This window comes from Ascaphus truei, chromosome 1 (genome assembly GCF_040206685.1).
Source record: "Ascaphus truei isolate aAscTru1 chromosome 1, aAscTru1.hap1, whole genome shotgun sequence".
Taxonomy (NCBI): Eukaryota; Metazoa; Chordata; class Amphibia; order Anura; family Ascaphidae; genus Ascaphus; species Ascaphus truei.
Window position 1 is genome coordinate 215,217,921 of NC_134483.1, and position 20,446 is coordinate 215,238,366.

Below are 20,446 nucleotides of genomic sequence, written 5' to 3' on the forward strand. Positions count from 1 at the left end.
TAGACTAATTTGACAGAACTAACTGCATACTGTAGTCCAATATGGAGTAGCTATACAGTACACAATGCCATAATATGCACCTAACTGCACTAATTTTTTCTTTTCTTGTCTTTTCAGAGAAAAAAAGGATGGAAAGGGGGAGGGTGGGGTATCATGTGTACATCGTGTACAGTAAAGTGTATTTAAAGTGCAGTCATGGTGTACACCATATTAAAGTGGTTAATAACTGTGATGTGAAATAAAGTGTAAAATAACATAAACACTTACACGGCCTTGTGTAAATGCTTTCACATCAAGGTATCTTTTCTCTTGCTGTTGTATCTTCTGTTTTTCTTCCTCTTGTACTTGACTTCTCCGCTGGTCTGAAGTGGAACTTTCCTGGTCTTCTCTGTAGGGATAGCTTGTAATGTCGTCCTCAAAGTGAAATGAGATAAAAACAAACACGTCAGGGATAAAGCAGAAAATACTTATAAAGTAGACGGTTGTATTAAAATCAAAAAAGCGCAGAGATATACTGCGTGCACTCACACGGGCAAGCGTGAGTGGTCTCTGGGGGGAGGTATCTTTGATTATACCTCACTCCAGGGCTGTCAAAGCGCCCTTCCTAATTTCCACGCTATCAAATAGGGAAAAAGAGGGGGGTGAAGAGACAGAAGGTGAGTTGATATGTGACTATGGTAAGGTAATTAAAAACTCACATGGCCATATGTGAGTAAGGGCTATGATAGGTATCTTTTTCCCTCCGTGGTGCTCCAAAACCAAAGACCTTCAGCTGAGTGTTGCAGTCACTCAAATATTCCCTGAGCCACACAAAGGTGCACAAAGTTGAAAGGGTGAAAAAGTCCTGATCTTTATTACACCAGCAGGAAAACGTCCCAAAAAACAACTAAAAAACAATTAAAAACACTTAGTCCAAAGCGGCTAAGAGTTGGAATGGAATAAAAAGAGCCAAAACATCAGAGAAAGTTCGTGCAGGATACTCAAGTGCGCAGCTAGCTCTCCGCGTCCGGATGGTGTGCTGTGCTCCTGCTTCTGACGGTGGCTGAAGTTAGACAAAAGTACTCAGGGATCGAGAGCTAGCTGCGCACTTGAGTATCCTGCACGAACTTTCTCTGATGTTTTGGCTCTTTTTATTCCATTCCAACTCTTAGCCGCTTTGGACTAAGTGTTTTTAATTGTTTTTTAGTTGTTTTTTGGGACGTTTTCCTGCTGGTGTAATAAAGATCAGGACTTTTTCACCCTTTCAACTTTGTGCACCTTTGTGTGGCTCAGGGAATATTTGAGTGACTGCAACACTCAGCTGAAGGTCTTTGGTTTTGGAGCACCACGGAGGGGAAAAGATACCTATCATAGCCCTTACTCACATATGGCCATGTGAGTTTTTAATTACCTTACCATAGTCACATATCAACTCACCTTCAGTCTCTTCACCCCCCTCTTTTTCCCTATTTGATAGCGTGGAAATTAGGAAGGGCGCTTTGACAGCCCTGGAGTGAGGTATAATCAAAGATACCTCCCCCCAGAGACCACTCACGCTTGCCCGTGTGAGTGCACGCAGTATATCTCTGCGCTTTTTTGATTTAAATACAACCGTCTACTTTATAAGTATATTCTGCTTTATCCCTGACGTGTCTGTTTTTATCTCATTTAACTTTGAGGACGACATTACAAGCTATCCCTACAGAGAAGACCAGGAAAGTTCCACTTCAGACCAGCGGAGAAGTCAAGTACAAGAGGAAGAAAAACAGAAGATACAACAGCAAGAGAAAAGATACCTTGATGTGAAAGCATTTACACAAGGCCGTGTAAGTGTTTATGTTATTTTACACTTTATTTCACATCACAGTTATTAACCACTTTAGTATCGATATATTTGTTTAGTGCCTCAACCTGTGCTCCCCCATTTTTGTTCGTTTTTCTGTACCATTAAGGACTCTGGATAGGTCCTATTTGGGGTCTCGAGCAACAGGAAGAGTTTCGGAAGGAGAGGGGACCCTTAATTACTATTTAAGGTTGTATTGTTCTATTTTTAGATTCTCACCACCCCTTAGTTTATCCCATTAGGGTAGCGCCCGGGCTTTTTTTGCACATATGGTGTACACCATACCTCCCCTCTCTCAATGAACTACACAGAATGAGGAAGAAGATAAAGACGGAAATTTTTTATATTATTATATATATATTATTATATTATATATTATTAATTAATATTATTATCATCAATGTGCATTATTCATGATTATCCACCGGCCATCAATTTTCATCTGACAGAAGAACTGAATAAAGACTGCATTTTGTATTATTCATGATTATTTGTATATTTGTATTTTTGTTCCTGATAAAATAAAATAAATATTTCTTTACACTCATGATAATCATAATCATTGACCCCCCCCCCACACCTACACCAAAGAAAAAGAAAGAATGACAAAAAGTGGCAATTTACTGCATCAACAACATGAATCAGATCATGTTTTTTTTTAACTCTCAATTTCACAGTGCTGTGCAAATCAGATTTACATATCAAATTCGAGAAGGGATTATCGCAAGCATTACCGTAAATAAAGCCTCAGGGTTGGGAGGGTGGATGGGGGAGTCATGCACAGTAATCATCAGCTAGCTCCCTTCCCAACGAGAATTACAGAGATTCAAAGCCAACAATAGGAAAATTAATGAATGGTGCAGAGAGGTGATGCTCAGCTAGGGACGGACGGGTTAAAAACACAATGAGACGCTTTAGAAACGTAATGGCTCTGTAGAGGTGTGGATAAGAAAGAGGTTCAAATCCTTGAGCGAGCCTTGTGTGTGTGCGTGGGGGAGGGGGCTAGAGGGTACAGCTGCATGAAGGATTAGCTGTATTGCAGTTCAAAGAAATGACATATTTTCAAAAGGCAGGTCATCATAATAATTTGATCCCTACACCCCCAAATACATAAAAAGCACACAAATCAACCATGTGCAGTCAGTCAAACGCACAGTGTCGCAGTCAAAAGCTGCAGCACAGATTGAATATCGTAATGTCAAGATGGCTTAGGCAGGCTTGTGGAGAAAATTAAAATAAAAAATGAGGAGAAAAAAAAATATATATTTTTTTGGTCACTCACTCTTGAACTTCGCAAGCAAGCAGTGGTGAGGTTATAGACGCATGCGCAGTAATCATCAGCTACAGTATGTAGCAAGCAGGAATGTGATTGAAACCAGAAAGACACACATTCAAAGGAATGGTGTGGGAGAGGTGTACTGTACTGTAGATAAGATAAGAAGTTGAAATACTGCAGTGCAGTAAATTATCCTATCAAATGAGACATACAGTATTGCACATGCATGTATAAATATGCAAATTTACCATTTCTGCGCGCGCACACGAAGACTGTGTACTAACATAGGTTGAACTACTAAAGTATTAGACTTTGAAGACAAAAAACTCGTGAACGCCCCCCTGAGTTTTTAGACGGTATTGCAGTATTGTAGACAGCGCTAATAAAATGCGAATATTCCGAGCGCTAAAATACCGCAACATATTACGGAAAAAAAAATATACTGCATCTGCCCGCAAAAAAGTTCCGCCGATTCGGCCGCATTAGGATAAAGGCGGCCGCCACTGTATGTCGAGCAATGTGATAGAGGCAAGACAGGTATTATATATTGCGGCTGACCAATAGGGAGTGGAGGCAGTTCTGGAGGAACACCTGGAGCTGTCCTGGATTGGATTTTATGGTAGGCACCCAGGGGGGGAGGTTTAGGGTTAAGCAGCAGCCTGTGTGAGAGTTGGGGGCATGCTTCACTGCTAGTGCAGTGAATAAATTATTCTTACAGAACACCTACAATTTTAACAGATTTATAATTAATCATTCTTCCTGGTAATGCACAGGTTATTAAGAATTTATATTAGTGTTAGGTACCCTTGAGATGTGGTCTGCCGTGTAGTGGCTCAGGGGCTTACAATACTTTGGCCAAAATGTTAAACTAAAAGACCATTTTATTCAAAAGATATCTATACATATATATTTAGGCACTGTACCGTCTATAAGTTTCATTGGATGTGCACTGAGCTCTGGCTGTGTTTCATGTTCTGTCTCTGGTTTTAAAAATAAATGGTCCTTGCCTGGCATGCGCTCTGTAAAGTTGGAGAGCGCGCGCCCGGGACCAGAGGGGGCCGCCAGAGCACTGAGTGTCCGCGGGGCGGTGTTAGTCCATCGGGAACGACGGGGGCGCCCCCTAACAGCGGGAGCAGGTTTTGAGAGATGAGGGAGCCATCCCATGGCAGCGGGGGCATTCAGAGGTAAGGAGTGGTCGCGCTGTGAGCGCCGTGAGCCCCGCATCCTTACAGTACCCCCCCCCCTTCAGGGTCGGCCTCAGGACGATCCTCCCATGGCTTGGACGGGAACTTTTTTCAAAAACGTTTGAGAACCCAGGTGCGTGAATGTCTTTAAGAGATACCATGATCTTTCTTCGAGTCCAAAGCCCTTCCAATGGACCAAGAATTGAACCTTTCCTCTCGAGAGGTGGGAATCCAGTATGGCTTGGACCTCATACTCTTCGTTGCCCTGTATGATAACTGGGTCTGGTCTCAGAGTGTTGTCTGGAAAGAGAGGACTGGAGATGAATGGCTTGAGAAGAGATGTGTGAAAAACATTAGGAATTCTAATGCATTGAGGTAATTGAAGATGGAAGGCCACCGTGTTTACCTGCTCCATGATAGAAAATGGCCCCAAAAAACCTAGGTGCCAATTTAGGGGAAGGGGTTTTGAGGTGGATGTTCATGGTAGACAACCAAACCTTGTCCCCTGGCTTGTAGTTGGGTGCCGGTTGGTGACGACGGTCAGCCTGGATTTTCGAAGTCAGGGAGGCCTTTTGAAGTGCTGATTGAATTCTAGCCCAAGGGTCCTGTAGGAGGGAGAAGTGTTCATCCACAGCTGGTACTCCAGAGGAAATATTGGAAATAGGTAGGCGAGCCGGATGAAATCCGTAATTAATAAAGAAAGGCGTCTCATGAGTGGATTAATTCCTGGAGGAATTAAAGGCATACTCAGCCCAGGGAAGTAATTCCGCCCAGTCATCCTGGGAGTCAGAGACGAAGCACCTTAAATACTTCTAGAGAGATTGATTAACCCTCTCGGTCTGCCCATTAGATTGAGAGTGATATCCTGATGAAAAAGAGGAAGAAATGCCCAGTCTTCTGGTGAAGGTCCTCCAGAATCTGGAAATGAATTGAGAGCCATGATCCGATACAATGGATGTGGGAATGCCATGGATACAGAAAATCTCTTTGGAGAAAATATCGGCTAGGGCAGGTGAGGAGGGTAATCCTTTGTGAGGAATAAAATGTGCCATCTTGGAAAACCGATCCACCACTAATAGAATGGTGTTCATGCCATTCGACCTAGGCAATTCGATAATATAGTCCATGGATATGTGGGATCAGGGGCGCTCCGGGATGGGTAAAGGCAAAAGAAGACCATGGGGTCTCTGATGAGGAATCTTATTGCGTGCACATACCGGACAGGCCCGAGTAAATTCAAGGATGGACTTGGCCATATTGGGCCACCAAAAGGTGTGACGGATGAGATCCAATGTTTTCTTGAATCCCGGATGTCCTGCCGAACGGGAAGCGTGCCCCCACTCCAGAATCTCAGAAATGAGCTTGGACTCTACATTTAAGGTGTCCTTCGGTATCTCGAGATCACTAGGAAGGTGTTTTTGAGACTTGATGATTTTCTCAAGATTCTTGAATGCAGCGACCGAGAGGATCTTTTGCTTGGGAAGGATAGACGGTAGTTTTCTCCGGTCTCTCTTCAGAATAATATTGTCTAGAGAGAACATCCGCCTTGACGTTCTTGGTGCCGGGAATGTAGGACAAAATAAAAAATTAAACCTGGAGAAAAATAACGACCAGCGGGCTTGGCGGGAACTCTCGATGTATAAAAGATTTTTATGGTCCGTGAGAATCGTGAACGGCTCTTTTGACCCCTCCAGAAGATGCCTCCATTCCTGAAGGGCCAACTTAATGGCCAAAAGTTCCCTATTGCCCATGTCATAGTTTCTCTCAGCTGGGAAAAACTTCTTAGAGAAAAAACCGCAAGGGTGAAGTTTATCCTAGAGAGAAAATCTCTGGGATAGGACTGCGCTGGCTCTGCAGTCCGAGGCGTCTACTTCTAGGGTGAAAGGGAAATTGACGTTCGGGTATCGGAGGATGGGAGCTGAGACAAATGCTTGTTTCAATGTTATGAAAGCCGTGACTGTCTCAGGAGACCAAGGCAAAGGATCAGCTCCTTTTTGGGTCAGTGCCATGATTGGAGCGATGATGGTGGAAAAGTTACGAATAAATTTCCGATAATAATTGGAAAATCCTAGAAATCCTGAATAGACTTGAAGGAGTTGGGTTGCGGCTAATCCACTATGGCTTTAAGTGTCTCTGGGTCCATGGCCAATCCCCTGTTGGAAATAATTTACCCAAGAAAGGAGTGGTAGACTGGTGAAAAAGGCACTTCTCCATCTTGGCAAACAATCGGTTCTCTCGGAGGCGGGAGAGCACAAACTTAGTATGGATTATATGATCCTGTAGATTCTTGGAAAAGATAAGAATGTCATTCAGATAAACAATTACAAAACGGTTAAGGACATCCCGAAAGATGTCATTGATAAAGTCCTGAAAGACCGCCATTTGTCGCCCTCTCGGATGCGAATGAGATTATACGCCCCGCGAAGGTCTAGCTTGGAAAACAGGTTAGCACCTTGAAGTCTGTCGAAGAGTTCAGAGATGAGTGGGAGTGGGTAGCGGTTCTTCTCCGTAATGCGGTACAGTCCCCGGTAGTCTATACACGGTCTGAGAGTACAGTCTTTCTTTTTAACGAAAAATAATCCAGCCCCTGCGGGTGAATTGGAATGCCGTATGAAGCCCCGCTTCAAGTTCTCGTGAATATATTCGTCCATGGCTTCCGTCTCAGGAAGAGAGAGGGGGTAGGATTTGGACTTGGGTAATGTGTATCCAGGTACCAAGTCTATCGGACAATCGTATGATCTGTGAGGGGGTAGTAGCTCAGATTGAGTTTGCTGAAGACATCCAGAAAATCTGTGTACGGGGCGGGTAAACCTCCCTTAGGGTTGGATGTATTAGCTAGCAGTTGAGGCGGAAGTAGTGCTGGTGGAGAAGACTCCTCTGACCTTGACCTCCAGACAATGGGATCTTGGGATGTCCAATTGATGTGCGGGTTGTGCTTCTGCAACCAAGGTAAGCCAAGGGTGACCGGTGTTCCAGGAGCATGGATTACATCAAAGGCCAGGGTCTCTGTAACAGGGGAGTTATCCTTGTTCAGGTAATGTGCCTCTAATCCAGCAGTGTGGTGGTTAACTGCTGGTAGTCAAATAACAAACACCACCTGCCTGATTAGATTGCTTAGAAAAGCCTGTCTTTTGAGACAGAAAGAGAGACTCCTTTGCTCACACCTGAGCTGAACTTGGAGACAGAGCAGAGATTCCTTAGTCCACAACTGGGCTGAACCAAGGAAGGGCAAATGTCTTGAGCAACAAGCTGACCACAAGACAAAGAGGACAAGATTCTAACCTGGAGCCTGACATTTTCTGTGCACACAAGGGTGCGGTTCCAGGAGAGCAGAGAAGCTTCCCCTACAGCAGCCCAGCTAACAGATAAGACTTTTTCGTATAAGACTATTATCTATGTATGTGTATTGATAAATGTCTCCATGATTTGGGGCTGGTAAATAGCTTAGCTAACAAACCCAGTCAGAGAGGGCTGAGCTACATGTATAGATAGTCTCCAAAGCAGAGATAGGGGTTTTTGGTTGTCTCACTATTTCGCTTATGTTGATTTTTTACTGTTTAAAGCGACAGGCACAATAAAGCCTTGATATAATTTCACCTTACAACAGTCTCCATTGTGTACCTCTGCACATGTCCTCCTACATATGGTGTCAGAAATTTGGGATGAGAGGTGGCCTTTGAAGTTTAAAGGGCCGGAGATTGCCTGTGGAATATTTTTTTTGTGCTTTTGCCTAAATACAGTCTGGCAAACAAACCTGAGCAACAAAGATTCACCTGCAGCAGAGAGCAGAATTAAAGGGATACACACCGAGGCAGGAAACTTACACTGCACTGAAACCTACAAAACCACAGATGGACTCTTTTCCCCAATCCCAAGAGGAGAGAGAGAGAGACTGCTGAAGCAGGTTAACCTTATTTGCCTATCACAAAGTGTAATATGGTCATTGAAATAAGGGTTTTGCCTTCCAGCCATAGTCAGCGTTCAAGAAGTGAGCCAGCCCTTAAAAGGGACAGGTGTTTGTTGTTTTCAAAAGTTTCGCTGAAGCAGTGAATACAGATGGTGACCCACGAGCGGTACTGATTTTGCAAATAAAGACTGCCACACCGCATAGGACTACCAGCTTTGAATGGAGTATATGCAGAACAGTGTGAAAATTGATGCAAGACTGTGCTGAAGCAGGGGAGTTTTCAGCAAACAAATGCTGAGTGTAAAATTGCCCTACAGGGGAAAAAGGGATTGCTAAACTGTGTAAAAGGTATTCCAAAGCCAATTGCTGAGTGTTGAGTTACCCTGCCGGGAGTGAAAGAAATATTCCACTGCAAAGAATGTTTTTTTTTTCTGCAAGTAAAAAAAAATTTAAAAAAAAGTCTGCCTGTGTATCTTGGGAGAGTGAATGCCATAATACCCAAAGATGAGACTGAAAATTACTGAACTCAAGCAGAAAACCAAACTCTGTTGCTGAAGCGGAGGGATTGTACATAGCAAGTAAATAGTGTAAAGCAAATGCCTTTGCCAGAAAATGGGCAGCTATCAAGCATGGTATTTAAAGAAATAGAACCCTGGGAATTTAAAATGGCCACCCAGCTGAAGTCAAATACAGACTCTGTAAAAATAGGGAAGAAAATTTGTTCCTGGTGTAAAGAACCCCACCACACGGAGCAGTGTCCCTTCAGGCCTTATTCAGACGTTGAGAATGAATGCATGCAAAGTAATGCTAATGTTGTAAAACTTACCAAAGGGAAGGAAAAGTCTACAGAGAGGCCTGTGAGAGCTACGACCTCTACAAGCAAAATATGCCCACCTGTAGGACTAAAACTATTTGGGGTTCAAGCAAATACAGTGACAACAGCTGCAATAGCGCCTCCTGAGGTCAGGAAGAAAAATTTACCTGATGGCTCCAAAATGGAAGACAAAATACAGCGTTCCTGTAATGAACCCTACCCCACGGAATAGTGGCCCTTCCAGTCCGATGAGGAGGAAGACATCTCTTATGGGGAACCCAAACTGAGTCACACCCACAAAACACCCCAAGAATGGTGGGGGTGCCTGAACTCGGTGCGAACCGAAAAGACCGCTCCCTATGATGACAAATATGATCGGCGGGAGAAAGAGCGGGAGCAGTGGATCACTGAATATTTCCGTCAGCTATTACAGTTGCAAGAAAAGCCAGGTGGATCCAGTGATGCTGCTAAAATTTCAAATGAAGATGGAGACCCCAGAATCCCTGAGGGGACGGTGTCATCCAAAACAAAAAGGCGAAAAAAGAAAAAGAAAAGCGGTTCTTTACTTACCGTGGAAGGAACAGACACATCTGCAGATCTTGCGGAGGAAAGGGGGGTCCGTAATGCCCTGCAGCCTAGAGAAAATGGAGAAGTCGTCCCGCGGATGACCGAATATCCAGAGGGCCCAAGGCAGAAGTCGTGTACCCCAAAGAAGTCTCTGTCCGGTGCTAATAGTGAAAAAACCTCAACCAACCATCCCAGGGAAGCGGAGCTGGAACCGGTGAGTGACGATCCCTTGACCAGCCCTGGGGATGCCCTGAAGTTTGCCAGGCATGACTGTGATCGTCTACGGGAAAATAACGTAAAGCTACAGAAAAATGTGCTCACAATGTTCTCTTTGGCCAGGACAGAATTGGTCGATCTCAAGACTGAGCTAGACACTGCAAACTCTACTATTACCGCCATGGATGAAAAGCAGAGCCAATCTGATAAAATGATGGCTAAACTGAAGCGGAAGTATGAGGAGGCACTGAAACAGATGACAGTCTTCCAGCAAGAGATGCACACTCTTTGCCTAAAGCTGAATGCCTCACAACAGGAGGTCAACAATGTCAGGACAGAGGTAGACATATCTCAGAAGGAGGTTCATACACTCCGCAGAGCACTGGATGCCTCACATCATGAGATCAACAGCGGCCGCACAGAACTGGAAGTCTCCAGAAAGGAACTTCACAGTCTCACTGAGGAGCTGGACATGTCAAAGAAAACTATCCTACATCTTAACTTAGATCTCAAAGTCTCTCAGAAGGAGCTCCAGAACCTAAACCTGGAGATGGAAGTCTCACGCCAGGAGACAGCCCGCCTCCAAGCAGATGTGAAAAAATGGAAGGTGGACTGCAAGGAGGCCCTGAATAGTACAGAGACTGGAAAAAGAGAAAATTTAAGATTAAAAAAAGAAAATTCTGAGTTGACAGAACATGTCAAGGAAATGTTTGAAGCAGAGCACAGACTGCAGAACCAGCTGCAAGGTCTGCGTACGCACCTCCAGTATGCTGAGGAGAAGCAGCAAACGTTGCAGGAAGAAAAGCTGCAGGCTGCTAAAGAGGTACAAGCGCTGCAGGAATGTCTGAATACCCAGTATATCCCCACAGAGCAGTATGAGGAGCTAAAGGCCACACTGCATGTCACCAGAGCATCATTGGAGGTGGAGCTTCGATACCAGGTGACTCTGTATGAGAGGGAGCGTGAGAAGGCTCAGAAACTGGAGCAAGAGCTGGAGAGACAGAGAGACTGTTCCATTTCCTTGAGTCAGTACACCAAGGAGAAAACAGACGCAGCGGCAACCTTGACGACAAAAATTACAGAGCTCCAAAATATGAAGGAGACACTGATACAGACTCAGAGAAAACAAAGTGCGCTGATAAATTCCCTGAGAAGAGACTTGCAAGACGCACTCAAACAGATTGAGACTCTGCAAACCAGTAACTTACAGATTCCTCCAATACAGAAAAGGGTATTGGCTCTGCCCAAGCACCGGTATCCCACAGTAACTAATGCCCGTGAGGACAAGGGTACAGTGAGAGTTGGGGACTCCACGCCCTTTCAAAACAAGATGACGAAGTTTGAGCCACCTAAGAAAGCACTAGCCAAACCTACAGCTGCCCAACAGGCAACAAACAGAGGTAGGAGTGCAGAATCAAAGCCAGAAGAATCCTTGGCTGAGGAAGCTGAAAAGATAGGACGTTCCCTGGAAAGGGAGGTGGAGGTGCAACTCAGTCCCAAAGAAGCTGAACTGGTGACTCTGTTGTGTGGAGGAGGTGCAGAAAGACCGCTTCAAGAGCGGAAAACTCTAAGGGCTAGTCCTAACTGCTCTACAACTATTGCCATACAGTTTGTCTACAAAAAGAGGAGCGCCCGACGCAACGGAAATCTCATGACCGGCACTCGGTAAAAAGACTTTACTTGGAAAAAGTCCTCCTCGAGCGACTGAGGAGTGCTGATCTCAAGCACCTTCGGGAGGAGACAAAAATAAATTGGAGAAAGGGCTCCAATCCCAGCAGGACTGAGGGTTCTCTTCCTCCATCCACTCTCATTCAAGTCACAGAGATATCTAGAATGAGAGTGGAAGGATGGTACAAACAGGGGAGGTATGTAACAGGGGAGTTATCCCTGTTCAGGTAATGTGCTTCTAATCCAGCAGTGTGGTGGTTAACTGTTGGTAGTCAATTAACAAACACCACCTGCCTGATTAGATTGCTTAGAAAAGCCTGTCTTTTGAGACAGAAAGAGAGACTCCTTTGCTCACACCTGAGCTGAACTTGGAGACAGAGCAGAGATTCCTTAGTCCACAACTGGGCTGAACCAAGGAAGGGCATATGTCTTGAGCGACAATTTGACCACAAGACAAAGAGGACAAGATTCTAACCTGGAGCCTGACATTTTCTGTGCACACAAGGGTGCGGTTCCAGGAGAGCAGAGAAGCTTCCCCTACAGCAGCCCCGCTAACAGATAAGATTTTTTCGTATAAGACTATTATCTATGTATGTGTATTGATAAATGTCTCCATGATTTGGGGCTGGTAAATAGCTTAGCTAACCAACCCAGTCAGAGAGGGCTGAGCTACATTTATAGATAGTTTCCAAAGCAGAGATAGGGGTTTTTGGTTGTCTCACTATTTCGCTTATGTTGATTTTTTGCTGTTTAAAGCGACAGGCACAATAAAGCCTTGTTATAATTTCACCTTACAACAGTCTCCATTGTGTACCTCTGCACATGTCCTCCTACAGTCTCCTTGTGGGAATGAGAAGAAAGGGTGAGGGGGCAAATCTCCAAGGAGATTTATGCCGGGGTGAGCGGAAGGTTGTCAATCCCGACCAAGGCAACGGGAGACTTTTTCCTAATGAGTGGAATCTGGTTCTGTTCAGAGAAGGTCTGTCCACAAAATTTCCTCCCGCTCCAGAATCGATAAATGCCGCTGTGGAGGTGCGGAAGGTAGGACCAGAGAGGGAGACGGGAATGGTCAACTTTTTGGTAAGTTCTTTCCTGGAGAGGGGACAAGGAGATTAAGCACCCAGGGAGGGCCCCTTCATACTCACTGGGCTTGGTCGTTTCCCAGACACAGTGGACATTCACGGACCAGATGCTCAGAAAATCCGCAGTAGTAACATGACCCACCGGCTTGGTGAAACTATCGTAACGGTGCCTGAGAACGCTGGACTCCAAGTTGCATCGGCTCCAGAGCCTCCAGAGTGGGGAACGGGGAGACGGCAGGTCCCGTGGTTGAAGAGAACCTGGGAAAAGGGGCACGAAAAGGCATGAATCGGGGGTGTTGGTGCTCAGCGCGGCGTATCTGAAGACGTTGATCCACTCGAATGGCCTGTGAGATGAGTTCCTCCAGAAGTCCTGGCCTGGGTTGTGAGGTGAGTTCGTCCTTCACAGAATTTGTTAAGCCATGCCAGAAGACTGAGACTAAGGCCTCCTGGTCCCATCGTGTCTCAGCCGCTAGGGTCCTGAACTCCAAGGCGTACTGGGCCACGGCCCAACGTCCCTGTGAAAGCTGAAGCAAAGAGTCAGAGGCAGTCTGTTGGCGTGCGGGGGTGTCGAAGGCCTGTCGAAAGTCTCGTCTGAAGGCAGTGTAATCTCAGGTGATTTCAGGACGTAGTTCCCAAATTGGGGAGGCCCATGCCAGAGCATTTCCTGTGAGCAGGCTGTAAACATATGCCACTTTCTTACGACCAGTGGAATACTGCTGCGGGGCCATCTCAAACTGGTGCGGCCAGTCTGGTCTGCGTCTTGTGGGCTCAACATAATGTTACGCCGGTGATGCACACAGACCAGACCCGTCCCTTATACTGAGGTGAGGACGTACAAATGCACGCACCCGCAGCAGAAGGAGCGTGTCCGGAGTGTGGTGTTTTGGCATTGCCAGGCCAGGTGGAAATAGCTGTAGCAATACTTGCCGGTACCGGAACAAGAAGAGGCGTTGTTGTTGCCGTTAGCCAAGGTCTTGGAGTGGAGAGATCTGGAAGGTCAGAGTCCAAGCTGAAATCGAGGGGCGTGAGAAGCAGCGAGGTCAAGTGAGAGCTGGGGTCCAGAGCCAGAGTGTGAAGTCCGCCAAGCCGGGTCGTAACCTGAATAAACGAAGAGAAGAGAGAGAGAGCCAGCATAGGCATCCGCTAGAAGAGACTATGTCGAGCAATGTGAGAGAGGCAAGACAGGTATTATATATTGCGGCTGACCAATAGGGAGCGGAGGCATTCCTGGAGGAACACGAGGAGCTGTCCTTGATTGGATCCTATGTTAGGCAGCCAGGTGGGGAGGTTTAGGGTTAAGCAGCAGCCTGTGTGAGAGTTGGGGGCGTGCTTCACTGCTGGTGCAGTGAATAAATTATCCTTAACAGGAAAAGGGAGACCAAAACGCCCACCAGCAAAAACGGAGCAGGAAAGACCCAAAACGAAAAAAATTATTAAAAGGGCACTTTAATGTGACAAGAGACCCATCCAACGCGTTTCGAACGTCACAGCGTTCTTTTCAAAAAGAAGACTAATCATTTTTTCGTTTTGGGTCCTTCCTGCTCCGTTTTTGCTGGTGGGCGTTTTGGTCTCCCTTTTCCTGTTATTGCATAATTGTAGCTGCACAGCTTGCCTACCTACCACCAGGATGTGAGTATTGCTTATTTTCAGGGGAGCCTGCCGATGAGACTGAGGGTGAGTGGGCTTGTACCATCTACCACCTGTCTTCAGGAGGATAGTATCCATACTATTGCACATTAAGTACTATATTATTTTTATTGGTACCCTGGTTTAGTGGTTTGGCTTATTTTATTCATTGTACTTGCATTTGAGCGCTTCAGCCACTTTCTACATTGCAATAAATTATCCTTGCTTGGGGCGTGCTCTGTAATGTCGGAGAGCGTGCGCCCGGGACCAGAGGAACTATTTCGTCAGACCCATTGAGATCTTAAACTAAACAAACTGGTGCTTGTGGCACAAACAAGAATGTAAATATAACAGTGCAATATAACCATGCAATAAACCCAGTGAATACAAATAAACACTGATATCACTTATACTGCAACTCCATGAAACAGGGTCCCCTGAAGTGGTTACTCCTTCAAAAACCTCATGTAGAACAGAAAGCACAGATACATGCATTATGGTGCATAAACATTTTACTTTCATTGACAAACATCAAAATGGGGAAAGGGACAACTCACACTTTCCCCGCTGCTTAAAAGCAGAGAGTGACTTTGGACTCCAACCCTACTCCAGACTAAGCTCCAGGCTCAGCTCCTTACTGTGTGCATGGGTTCCCTGTTCTGCGTCTCACACTCGCGTACCGGGTCGCCTTGCATCAGTCTCATGTCATTCCTGGTGGAGTGGGTGCGGTGCCTCTGCAGTCCAAAATGCCCAACTAGTTTCTTTTGTGTATTGACTTCTTGTGGGGTTATGACCTTAATTGTATTATGTTTATTGTTTAAGTACTGTAACCTTTTATTTTTGGTGTTCCCCTTTATGTATTATTCTCTTTTTTTTTGTTAACCTTCTGTTAACCTGTTATGTATTTAAATAAAACGTTACAATAAAAATTGCGTTAAAAAAAAAAAAAAAGTCTACTACTAGGCAACATTTTAATGTATTAATATTCAGGGTCATTTACAGCTGCCAACTGAAGGTTAGCTAAAATATAAATTAAATACCAATAACCTTCCAACAGTCTCACTAATATTAAACATATTAATTGTATGTACGGTACTTAACTTGCCGTTGCTAAAATGCAATTACTAATATGGCATTAATTGCTACTGAAGCTGGCAGTTACAAGTGAATTAATGTAAAAATTAAACTTATATGTAAAATGTTATTAGTATTAAGTGATGTGAAAGAGGGACCTGAAATCATGATCAATCTAAAATAGCATTCTAATAGCAAAAGAGCTGTAAGTGTAACCAAAGAAAAGTATGTATATAGCCCAGGCCCCACTCTGGCCTCCCCTTTAGTCCTCCTCACCTCTGTTCATCTTTGCTGCGGATGGGAGCGCTGCGGGTGGCGCGGATGTCAGCCTGGGCGTGCACGCACATCTGGAGAGGCTGGGGAGGTTGTAGGGTGAGAATGGGGGCCACCGGAGTGGTGAGTGCCTCGCCAGAGCTCTAAAGGGAACAAGAACTCAGGGCGCCACCATCTTGCCTTTGTGCACTCATACGCAGTGTCTTCCTCTAGTGCAGCGGCCATTACAAAAAGCGCGTATGCGCAGAAGGTAGCGCAAGCAGCGGCAAATAGGGGAAGGCTCTCTGTGGGGACTACATGTCCCATGAGCCTCTAGGGCAGTGAGTCACATGGCGCAAAACAGCCAATAGGGCTGTGAGAATACCCTGCTCAGCTATGGATACATTTTGCACGCTGGGACCACGCTAGTCAGTCGGAAGAGGGACCTATTAGGGGTTGGTTGTGTTCAGGGAGCACTGCTCCCCTGGACTAGGCCAGATCTCCCTCTTAGGCCCCAGCTACGCCCCGACTCACTGTAGCTTGTGGCTGCTATAGGGAAAAGCCCATAGTCAGGGACCTTTCCCCAATAGCTGCATATAGTCAGGTACAGCACCAGTGAGATGCCACGTGGTGACTGTGGTCTGGGACCAGACCAGCTATGCGGTAAAGACTTTAAGGTGATATTATCCACGCCAGAATTCACCCCACGAGGAGGCGGACGCCGTAGCGGATGACAACGTTGTATCCAACGGATCCTCATTGTTATTCTGCAATACCCAGGTGATAGAGCCCCGGGCAGGTACCTAACCAAGTGCACTAGCACTCCACGGGATAGCGCTATCTCCAACACTTTGGGTGGGCCTTGACATTGGGAAAGGGACATCGTGGATTGGTGCCTGGCACCCAACGTACTCTGGGAACACTCACTGTTGTTATCAGGTTGGGACCTGTTACTGTGTTCAGTAAAGTTTGTTAGCATATATTTGTGTGCGTGTATCATTAGTATTGTTCCTGTAAGGGTCCATCCCTCCAAGTCGGGATCCCTTGCCGGTGGAGGCGCTGTCACCATAAGAATCAGGTACACACCAGGCTCCCAGCAGCGGAGGTTCAGGCCTTCTGAGCCACAGGTAACATACCACACACACCGTAGTCACCACATCTCCCACATGGTGGGGTAAAGTGCGCTACATTTGGAGGCGCTGCGGAGATCTCAGACCTGGGGTGCTCTACTCAGTAGTTCAAATTTGTAAACCAAAAAACAACAACCAGCGCTAAGTTGCCATGGAATGTGGTAACTTGGCTAGAGGAAGGAATGGAGTGTGGAATGAAACCACTGTACAAATTCATGGGTGAAGGGTAGGTATCGGGCCACTGTGGCTTAACCCCTTAATCACCTTTGCGGTTATTATCTGATAAGGTGTTTAAGGGGTTAAATGATATCTGAATGTAATTGCAATGTATTGGCTTTGTATTTGCTATGTATGTTGTGGGCAAGACAAGGATTTTGCAGGCGACAGACACTTCGTATCGATGAGGTCAGTAGTACTTTATTTATTTGTATATGCTAGTTAATGTTTTTAATAATGGGCAATTAATCTATTATCCATATCTGGATAATAGTTATTTTGCACATTATTGTACTGTAGGTGTTGGGGGGGAGGGTGTATGTATTGAATGTATAGGCCAGGTTTATTTTTTTTACATTCAGGGTTGTTTCCGTGGTTCTACGTGGGACCTCTGGAGTCCACCTGCGGGTATCCTCGGGTATCCCAAGGGTATCAGGCTTGTGGTTCCACGGGTGACACATGCGGGGATGATGATGTGTGGTCCCACTTCTGTGGGGGCACCGCCGACCCATAGGTGCGGGGATGATGATGTGTGGTCCCACTTCTGTGGGGGCACCGCGGACCCGTAGTGAGTACCCGTGAGTTCCCCAGACCCCCGAGGGAACCACCCGAGGCCCCGCAGACACCTGTGGGTCTGACCCGGGGCTCCCAGACACCCGCGGGCCTACCGTGGGGACCCAATTGTGGCCCACGGTGACACAAGGAGACCACCTGGGGGCCATGGTGCTGGCGAGATCCACCAGCAGGCCTCCAGAACCTGTGTAAAAAGGGCTGCTGGTAAACTGTAGGTCTGTCCAGGTGCCCCGCCAGCCCACCGGGGACTCGCATGGGGCTGCGTTATGAACCCTGTATGTAAAAGGATACATCTTGTATTTATGGGGGGGCACAGGGGGTGGGTAATGTATTTAATAAATATAATGCTGTTTATTGTGGGTCACTGTACTGTTTTTATTGTGGGTACTGGGGGTGGGTGGGGTTGTTTCCCCAACGGTATGTGGGTAGGCCTCCCTTGTGGGTACTGGGTGATTAGGCCTCACAGGGGGGGGGTTAGTGTGGGAGGGTATGTAGGCATCCCGAGTGGTGGGTGAGGGTGGGTTAACCCCTTAATGACTGTAGCGGTTAATAACCGCTATGGTGATTAAGGGGTTAGGGGACATTACTTTGTATGTTTTAATTTTTGTCTCTGTTTTGCAGCAAGCAGCGGAGGGGCTGTGGGTAGTGGGTAGTGGGTGTGGGTGTGGTTATTTTCACGGGATCCCCTTCCCCACATTTACATACAGTACACTGCACTCACAGAAAACACAGGCCAGGCAGATTTCACTGACACAATAGGGGGAGGGGGGCTTACACAGATTAGTCAAAGCAGGGAATCTTAGCAGACACAATAGGGGGAGGGTTTTTTACATAGATTACAGTGAAGGCAGGGAAGCTTCACACACAATAGGGGGAGGGTTTTTTACATAGATTACAGTGAAGGCAGGGAAGCTTCACACACAATAGGGGGAGTTTTTTTTACATAGATTACAGTGAAGGCAGGGAAGCTTCAACCACAATAGGGGGAGGGTTTTTTTACATAGATTACAGTGAAGGCAGGGAGGTTTAAAACACACATTAAAAATATGTACAGTATGTAATGTATTTATTGTTTATTCTGCCTTAACCCATCATTGCCTTAGCGGCTATACGCTATGGTAATGAAGCAGCATTTCTGTATTTTTAATAATATTCTGCAGGAGCAGGGGGTCCCCTGAGCATTAATTTCTGGCTCAGGGAACCCCCTGCTCACTGTACAATATTATTAAAATACAGAAATGCTGCTTCATTACCATAGCACATAGCCGCTAAGGTAAAGAACGATTCTTTATTGATGTGTGTGTTTAATTTATACTGTACATGTGCAGAGGGTCTCCGGAGCAGAACCGCTCTGGTTTTAGGTCCGGGGACCCCTGCTCCCCGAGATACAGGCCCCTTTAGGGGGTGCCGGTATCCCTCTGCTTGGTTTACAGGCCGCGGTCACGTGATCGGGACCTTTAAATGCAGAGGGATACCGGCACCTCATAAAGGGGGCTGTCTTTCGGGGAGCAGGGGGTCCCCCGACCTGAAACCAATGCGGTTCAGCTCCGGAGACCCCCTGCACATCTACACTATAAATAAAAATGTATTTCAAATGTATTTATTTATAGTCATTTATTTATTTAGATTTATTTATTTATTTTTTGGCGGCTGCTGTGTGTGAGTTTTTTTTATTGTGGGTAGTGGGGGTGGGTGAAGGGGGTATTAGCCCCAACGGTGGTTGTTTAGGGCTTGCGGGGGGTAGCGGGAGGGCTTAACCCCTTCATGACCGTAGTGGTATTAACTGCTACGGTCGTGAAGGGGTTAAGTGCACCCGCAACACCCCTGCAAGTCCTAAACTCACACCAAGGGCCAAATACCCCCTTCACCCACCCCCTGCTACCCACAATAAAGCGGGCACGGTGGGCTAACCCCTTCATTGCCTTAGCGGCTATACGCTATGGTAATGAAGCAGCATTTCTGTATTTTTAATAATATTCTGCAGGAGCAGGGGGTCCCCTGAGCATTAATTTCTGGCTCAGGGAACCCCCTGCTCACTGTACAATATTATTAAAATACAGAAATGCTGCTTTGTTACCATAGCACATAGCCGCTAAGGTAAAGAACGATTCTTTATTGATGTGTGTGTTTTATTTATACTGTACATGTGCAGAGGGTCTCCGGAGCAGAACCGCTGTGGTTTTAGGTCCGGGGACCCCCTGCTCCCCGAGATACAGGCCCCTTTAGGGGGTGCCGGTATCCCTCTGCTTGGTTTACAGGCCGCGGTCACGTGATCGGGACCTTTAAACGCAGAGGGATACCGGCACCTCATAAAGGGGGCTGTATCTCGGGGAGCAGGGTGTCCCCCGACCTGAAACTAACGCGGTTCAGCTCCGGAGACACCCTGCACATCTACACTATAAATAAAAATGTATTTCAAATGTATTTATTTATAGTCATGAATTTATTTATTTATTTAGATTTATTTATTTATTTTTTGGCGGCTGCTGTGTGTGAGTTTTTTTTATTGTGGGTAGCGGGAGTGGGTGAAGGGGGTATTAGCCCCAACGGTGGCTGTTTAGGGCTTGCAGGGGGTAGTGGGAGGGCTTAACCACTTCATGACCGTAGCGGTATTAACTGCTACGGCCGTGAAGGGGTTAAGTGCACCCGCAACCCCCCGCAAGTCCTAAACTCACACCAAGGGCCAAATATCCCCCTCAGCCACCCCCGCTACCCACAATAAAGCGAGCACAGTGAGTTAACCCCTTCATTGCCTTAGCGGCTATACGCTAGAGTAATGAAGCAGCATTTCTGTATTTTTAATAATATTGTGCAGGAGCAGGGGGTCCCTGAGCATTAATTTCTGGCTCAGGGAACCCCCTGGTCACTGTACAATATTATTAAAATACAGAAATGCTGCTTCGTTACCATAGCACATAGCCGCTAAGGTAAGGAATGAGTTTTTATTTATATATGTTTTTTATTCACAGTGTAGATGTGCAGAGGGTCTCCGGAGCAGAACCGCTGTGGTTTTAGGTCCGGGGACCCCCTTCTCCCCGA